The sequence below is a fragment of the Mesoplodon bidens genome (assembly GCF_964165515.1).
Source record: "Mesoplodon bidens genome assembly, chromosome: 16".
Lineage (NCBI taxonomy): Eukaryota > Metazoa > Chordata > Mammalia > Artiodactyla > Ziphiidae > Mesoplodon > Mesoplodon bidens.
Genome location: NC_138173.1, coordinates 59,957,569 through 59,966,158, shown reverse-complemented (window position 1 = coordinate 59,966,158; position 8,590 = coordinate 59,957,569). Strand labels below are relative to the sequence as shown.

Genomic DNA, 8,590 nt, shown 5'->3' with positions numbered 1-8,590 from the left:
AGATTCAGCTTCCAGGAGGAAGGCATACCACACAATGAAAGCAGATTAATCTAAAACTTGATATGCATTTGGACTGAGGCCATAAGCAAACTTTAATTCCAGCCTTGCTCAAAAATCCTGTCTATGCCCTTCTGACACCCAGTGATGCACATCAAGAAATGCACATTATGCTAGCTCAGGGAAACTTTTATCAGTAGGTAATACTGATATCAATGTTAAAAAAACAGGCAAAAACACATTAACAAAAACCTATTCCACTGAAAGCATTTTTTAATAGTCTTGTATCACGTGCTGTTTCAGATTATCTATGACTCTCTTCCCCTTCATTAGTGTAGACCACAGTGGTTAACTCTGTTTTATGATGAAACAAACAATTTAGTCTTTAATAATCTAAATCTTTTTATCTTAGGCCATTTGCACACAAATATTCTGTGAGCTAATATACCTTTCAACTTTCTTTAGAAAAAAAAATTTACTTGACTTTTATTAAGTGGAACTATATTCCCTTAAAGCTATTTACGATGTAAAATAAATCATCTCTGAGTTAGTACTCCAGGGGCAATAAGGATATGGTGAGGTTGTTCTCGTGAGTTCCACGATGTATAAAATTTTACATATTTATAGATTGAATTTAAAGGTGAAGGGGACCAAAAGATCTGATAATTATAAGCTTACAAAAGAAAACCTGGGGTTCTGTTTTCAAGGAAAGACAAAACCTAGATTAGGTTTGACCTTCGAAATGAGAGCAAAATCTATTTGAAAATATACGAAAATTGAAAAACTTACTTAATACAACAACAACAAAAAAGAAAATACATCAAAATACAGGAAGGAATTACCCCTGGGATATGAAATTGTGTTTTTAATTTTCTTCTTTGTACTCTTTAATGTTTCTTTTTTTTTAACATCTTTATTGGAGTATAATTGCTTTACAATGGTGTGTTAGTTTCTGCTTTATAACAAAGTGAATCAGCTATCCATATACATATATCCCCATATCACCTCCCTCTTGAGTCTCCCTCCCACCCTCCCTATCCCACCCCTCTAGGTGGTCACAAAGCACCGAGCTGATCTCCCTGTGCTTTGCGGCTGCTTCCCACTAGCTATCTATTTTACATTTGGTAGTATATATAACTCCGTGCCACTCTCTCACTTCATACCAGCTTACGCTTCCCCCTAACCATGTCCTCAAGTCCATTCTCTACTTCTGCATCTTTATTCCTGTCTCGGGCCTCAGTTCTTCAAAACCATTTTTCTTTTTTTAGATTCCATATATATGTATTAGCATACAGTATTTATTTTTCACTTTCTGACTTACTTCACTCTGTATGACAGACTCTAGGTCCATCCACCTCACTACAAATAACTCAATTTCGTTTCTTCTTAAAGCTGAGAAATATTCCACTGTATATATGTGCCACATCTTCTTTATCCATTCATCTGTTGATGGACACTTAGGTTGTTTCCATGTCCTGGCTATTGTAAATAGAGCTGCAAAGAACATTGTGGTACATGACTCTTTTTGAAATATGGTTTTCTCAGGATATATGCCCAGTAGTGAGATTGCTGGGTTGTATGGTAGTTCTATTTTTAGTTTTTTAAGGAATCTCCATACTGTTCTCCATAGTGGCTGTATCAATTTACATTCCCACCAACAGTGCAAGAGGGTTCCCTTTTCTCCACACCCTCTCCAACACTTATTGTTTGTAGATTTTTTAATGATGGCCATTCTGACCAGTGTGAGGTGATACCTCATTGTAGTTTTGATTTGCATTTCTCTAATGATTAGTGATGTTGAGCATCCTTTCATGTGTTTGTTGGCAATCTGTATATCTTCTTTGGAGAAATGTCTATTTAGGTCTTCTGCCGATTTTTTCATTGGGTTGTTTGTTTTTCTGATATTGAGCTGCATGAGCTGCTTGTAAATTTTGGAGATCAATCCTTTGCCAGTTGCTTCCTTTGCAAATATTTTCTCCCATTCTGAGGGTTGTCTTTTCGTCTTGTTTAAGTTTCCTTTGCTGTGCAAAAGCTTTGAAGTTTCATTAGTTCCCATTTGTTTAGTTTTGTTTTTATTTCCATTTCGCTAGGAGGTGGGTCAAAAGGTTCTTGCTGTGATTTATGTCATAGAGTGTTCTACCTATGTTTTCCTCTAAGAGTTTGATAGTGTCTGGCCTTACATTTAGGTCTTTAATCCATTTTGAGTTTATTTTTGTGTATGGTGTTAGGGAATGTTCTAGCTTCATTCTTTTACATGGAGCTGTCCAGTTTTCCCAGCACCAATTACTGAAGAGGCTGCCTTTTCTCCATTGTATATTCTTGCCTCCTTTAGCAAAAATAAGGTGGCTGTATGTGCATGGGTTTATCTCTGGCCTTTCTATCCTGTTCCATTGATCTATATTTCTATTTTTGGCCAGTACCATACTGTCTTGATTACTGTAGCTTTTAGTAGAGTCTGAAGTCTGGGAGCCTGATTCCTCCAGCTCTGTTTTTCTTTCTCAGGATTGCTTTGGCTATTTGGGGTCTTTTGTGTTTCCATACAAATTGTGAAATTTTTTGTTCTAGTTCTGTGAAAAATGCCACTGGTAGTTTGATAGGTATTGAATGAAATCTGTAGATTGCTTTTGGTAGTAGAGTCATTTTTACAATATTGATTCTTCCAATCCAAGAACATGGTATATTTCTCTATCCATTTGTACCATCTTTAATTTCTTTCTTCAGTGTCTTATAGTTTTCTACATACAGGTTTTTGTCTCCTTAGGTAGGTTTATTCCTAGGTATTTTATTCTTTTTGTTGCAGTGGTAAATGGGAGTGTTTCCTTAATTTCTCTTTCAGATTTTTCATCATTAGTGTATAGGAATGCAAGGGATTTCTGTGCATTACTTTTTTATCTTGCTACTTTACCAAATTCATTGATTAGCTCTGATAGTTTTCTGATAGCATCTTTAGGATTCTCTATGTATAGTGTCATGTCATCTGCAAACAGTGACAGCTTTACTTCTTCTTTTCTGATTTGGATTCTTTTTATTTCTTTTTCTTCTCTGATTGCTGTGACTAAAACTTCCAAAAGTATGTTGAATAATAGTGGTGAGAGTGGACAACCTTGTCTTGTTCCTGATCTTAGAGGAAATGGTTTCAGTTTTTCACCACTGAGGATGATGTTGGCTGTGGGTTTGTCATATATGGCCTTTATTATGTTGAGGTAAGTTCCCTCTATGCCTACTTTCTGGAGGGTTTTTATCCTAAATGGGTGTTGATTTTTGTCAAAAGCTTTTTCTGCATCTACTGAGATGATCATATGGTTTCTCTCCTTTAATTTGTTAATATGGTTTATCACATTGATTGATTTCCTTATATTGAAGAATTCCTGCATTCCTGGGATACACCCCACTTGATCATGGTGTATGTCCTGTTGGATTCTGTTTGCTAGTATGTTGTTGAGGATTTTTGCAGCTATTTACATCAGTGATATTGGCCTGTAGTTTTCTTTCTTTGTGACAACTTTGTCTGGTTTTGGCATCAGGGTGATGATGGCCTCGTAGAATGAGTTTGGGAGTGTTCCTCCCTCTGTTATATTTTGGAAGATTTTGGGAAGGATAGGTGTTAGCTCTTCTCTAAAAGTTTGATAGAATTCACCTGTGAAGCCATCTGGCCTTGGGCTTTTGTTTGTTGGAAGATTTTTAATCACAGTTTCAATTTCAGTGCTTGTGATTGGTCTGTTTATATTTGCTATTTCTTCCTGGTTCAGTCTCAGAAGGTTGTGCTTTTGTAAGAATTTTCCATTTCTTCCAGGTTGTCCATTTTATTGGCATAGAGTTGTTTGTAGTAATCTCTCATGATCCTTTGCACTTCTGCAGTGTCAGTTGTTTCTTCTCCTTTTTCATTTTTAATTCTGTTGATTTGAGTCTTCTCCCTTTTTTTCTTGATGAGTCTGGCTAATGGCATATCAATTTTGTTTATCTTCTCAAAAAACCAGCTTTTAGTTTTATTGATCTTTGCTATTGTTTCCTTCATTTCTTTTTCATTTTTTTGTGATCTGATCTTTATGATTTCTTTCCTTCTGCTAACTTTGGGGTTTTTTTGTTCTTCTTCCTCTAATTGCTTTAGGTGTAAGGTTAGGTTGTTTATTTGAGATGTTTCTTTTTTCTTGAGGTAGTATTGTATTGCTGTAAACTTACCTCAGAACTGTTTTGCTGCATCCCATAGGTTTGGGGATGTTGTGATTTCATTGTCATTTATTTCTAGGTATTTTTTGATTTCCTCTTTGATTTCTTCAGTGATCTCTTGCTTATTCAGTAATGTATTGTTTAGCCTCCATTTGTTTGTATTTTTAACAGATTATTTTCCTGTAATTGATATCTACTCTCACAGCATTGTGGTCGGAAAAGATACTTGATATGATTTCAATTTTCTTAAATTTACCAAGGCTTGATTTGTGACCCAAGATATGACCTATCATGGAGAATGTTCCATCAGCACTTGAGAAGAAAGTGTATTCTGTTGTTTTGGGATGGAATGTGAGAATGGAATATTCTATAAATATCAGTTAAGTCCATCTTGTTTTATGTATCATTTAATGCTTCTGTTTACTTATTTATTTTCATTTTGGATGATCTGTCCATTGGTGAAAGTGTGGTGTTTAAGTCCCCTACTATTATTGTTTTACTGTCAATTGCCCCTTTTACGGCTGTTAGCATTTGCCTTATGTATTGAGGTGCTCCTGTGTTGGGTGCATAAATACTTACTATTGTTTTATCTTCATCTTGGATTGATCCCTTGATCATTATGTATTGTCCTTCTTTTTCTCTTGTAATAGTCTTTTTTTTTAAAGTCTATTTTGTTGGATATGAGAATTGCCACTCTAGCTTTCCTTTGATTCCCATTTGCATGGAATATCATTTTCCATCCCCTCACTTTCAGTCTGTATGTGTCCCTAGGTCAGAAGTGGGTCTCTTGTAGACAGATATACAGGTCTTGTTTTTGTAACCATTCAGCCAGTCTATGTCTTTTGGTTGGAGCATTTAATACATTTATGTTTAAGGTAACTATCGATATGTATGTTCCTATTACCATTTTCTTAATTGTTTTGGGGTTTTTCTGGTAAGTCTTTTCCTTCTCTTGTGTTTCCTGCCTAGAGAAGTTCCTTTAGCATTTGTAGTAAAGCTGGTTTGGTGGTGCTGAATTATCTTAGCTTTTGCTTGTCTGTAAAGGTTTTGATTTCTCTGTCAAATCTGAATGAGATCCTTGCTGGGTAGAGTAATCTTGGCTGTAGGTTTTTCCCTTTTCACCTTAAATATGTCCTGCCACTCCCTCTGTCTTGCAGCGTTTCTGCTGAAATATTAGCCATTAAACTTATGGGGATTCCCTTGTATGTTACTTGCTGTTTTTCCCTTGCTGCTTTTAATATTTTTTCTTTGTATTTAATTTTTGATAGTTTGATTAATATGTGTCTTGGCATGTTTCTTCTTGGATTTATCTTGTTTGGGACTCTCTGTGCTTCCTGGACTTGATTAACTATTTCCATTCTCATATTAGGGAAGTTTTGAACTATAGTCTCTTCAAATATTTTCTCCGTCCCTTTCTGTTTCTCTTCTTCTTCTGGACCCCTATAATTCGAATGCTGGTGAGTTTAATGTTGTCCCAGAGGTGTCTGAGATTGTCCTCAGTTCTTTTCATTCTTTTTTCTTTATTTTGCTCTGCAGTAGTTATTTCCACTATTTTATCTTCCAGGTCACTTATCCATTCTTCTGCCTCAGTTATTCTGCTATTGATCCCTTCTAGAGAATTTTTAAATTTCATTTATTGTGTTTTTCATCATTGTTTGTTTGCTCTTTAGTTCTTGTAGGTCCTTGTTAAACGTTTCTTGTATTTTCTCTATTCTATTTCCAAGATTTTGGATCATCTTTACTATCATTGTTCTGAATTCTTTTTCAGGTAGACTGTCTATTTCCCCTTCATTTATTAGGTCTGGTGGGTTTTTACCTTGCTCCTTCACCTGCTATGTATTTCTCTGTCTTCTCATTTTGCTTAACTTACTGTGTTTGGGATCTCCTTTTTGTAGGCTGTAGGTTCATAGTTCCCATTGTTTTTGGTGTCTGTCCCAGTGGCTAAGTTTGGTTCAGTGGGTTGTGTAGGCTTCCTGGTGGAAGGGACTAGTGCCTGTGTTCTGGTGGATGAGGCTGGATCTTGTCTTTCTGTTGGGCAGGTTCACGTCCAGTGGTGTGTTTTGGCATGTCTGTGGCCTTATTATGACTTTAGACAGCCTCTCTGCTAATGGATGGGGTTGTGTTCCTGTTTTGCTAGCTGTTTGTATAGGGTGTCCAGAATTGTAGCTTGCTGTTCGTTGAGAGGAGGTGGGTCTTAGTGTTGAGATGGAGATCTCTGGGAGAGCTTTCTCCATTTGATATTATGTGGAGTTAGGAGGTCTCTGGTGGACCAATGTCCTGCACTCAGGTCTCCCACCTCAGAGGCACAGGCCTGACACCTGGCCAGAGCACCAAGACCCTGTCAGCCACACAGCTCAGAAGAAAAGGGAGAAAAAACAATAAAATAAAATAAAGTTATTTAAATAAAAATCAAAAAGTAATAAAGAAAGAAGTGAGCAACCAAACCAAAAAACAAATCCACCAATGATAACAAGTGCTAAAAGTATACTAAAAAACAAAAGAAACAGACAGACAGAACCCTAGGACAAATGGTAAAAGCAATGCTATACAGGCAAAATCACAGAAAGAAGCATACACATACACACTCACAGAAAGGAAAAGGGAAAAATATATATACTTATTATATTAAAAAAAAAGGAAGAGAGTTACCAAATCAATAAAAAAATCTACCAGTGATAATAAACTCTAAATACTAAACTAAGTTAAACATAAAAACAGAAACAAATTAGATGCAGAAAGCAAACCCCAAGTCTACAGTTGCTCCCATAGTTCACTGCCTCAATTTTGGGATGATTCATTGTCTATTCAGGTATTCCAGAGACACAGGGTACATCAAGTTCATCGTGGAGATTTAATCCATTGCTTCTGAGGCTGCTGGGAGAGATTTCCCTTTCTCTTCTTTGTTTGCGCAGCTCCCGTGGTTCAGCTTTGGATTTGGCCCCGCCTCTGTGTATAGGTCTCCTGAGGGCATCTGTTCCCTTTTGGGAAATCTGAGGCCTTCTGCCAGCAGTCAGTATGTGTTCTGTAGGAGTTGTTCCACATGTAGATGTATTTCTGATGTATTTGTGGGGAGGAAGTTGATCTCCACATCTTCTTCCTCCGCCATCTTGAAGGTCTGTCTTCATAAGTCCCACTTTGTAGGAGAGCACCACTTTTCTCCAATTCCATAAAATCTTCAACAGTGATGAAAATATAGTCCACTCCAGGAACTTCACCCTCCTTATGTGTCCCTGTGGTGCCTAGAGATCTGTTCAAAGGAAGCAGAGAAGGCGCACGTCTTCTCCCACGTTTCCATGGTCCTCATCAGTGTCTTCTCAAACCACCTGTACTGATCCAACCCATTCTCAGATCATAGAATTCTCTTGATAGAAGTAGTCCCCACTGAGCTTTGATTTTTTTCAACCTGGATGTCCAGAATTTTCTTCTTTAAGCCAGACACAGTAACACAAAACTGCCACTGAGGGTTTTTTTTTTTTCCCCTCCTCTCAAATATGAAGGCTGCAGCACTTCTCTCTCTCTCTCTCCCTCTCTCTCTCTTTCTCTTTCTCTCCCCTGTTCTCTCCCTCTCCCCTCTCTGGCTTATACTTTCTCCCTCGTTTTCTCTTTCCTCAACCCCCACCAGCAACCTCATTCTCTTTTCTGTTTCTTTTTTTTTTTTTTTTTCTTTCTTTTTTTTTTTTTGCGGTATGCGGGCCTCTCACTGTTGTGGCCTCTCCCGTTGCGGAGCACAGGCTCCGGATGCGCAGGCCCAGCGGCCATGGCTCACGGGCCCAGCCGCTCCGCGGCATATGGGATCCTCCCAGACCGGGGCACGAACCCGTATCCCCTGCATCGGCAGGCGGACTCTCAACCACTGCGCCACCAGGGAGGCCCTCTTTTCTGTTTCTTAATGTTTGTTTAATAAATACTCAATATCACTTGAATAATAAAAATTTACAAGCTTTTAAATTAAATACAGCCAGGACAAATAGAAACTAAGATGAATAATGCATTCAAGTTGCAGAAGCCCCACTCTCTAAAACCATCATGGTGAAAACTACAGGAAAAATGTTCCTACATTGTCAATCCTCACCCTCATAGACCCTTCCAAATCACATGTCTCCCATGAGCACTCATGAATGTTGACTGCATGATACTCATGTTCTGCTATAAATAAAACTATTCTGACTTCAGAGAGTCCTGTAATATCTGTATCAGAAATGTCTGATAAATTCATCAATTAGGATTCTGTTTCCAGTTCCAATAGTGAAAATCATCATAAATAGTTAGACTAGAAAAAGCTAGCTATGAAGATGGAGGAAGAAAGAGTCTGGCATTCCAGGTAGAACAAATAGCATTAAAAGATGCAGGATAGCATAAGGCATGTATGCAGAACCCAGAGGTATACAATTGTGCTGTTAACTAATATAGTCTGGGACATGATACC

At 37.6% G+C, this 8,590-nt stretch overlaps 1 protein-coding gene across 3 annotated transcripts in view; it reads right to left on the bottom strand.

Annotated features, from left to right (window-relative positions):
• The window catches only part of COL14A1 (collagen type XIV alpha 1 chain), a 232,589-nt gene that overhangs the window by 98,130 nt on the left and 125,869 nt on the right, over window positions 1-8,590 (bottom strand). The gene's annotated exons all lie outside the window — the stretch shown is intronic.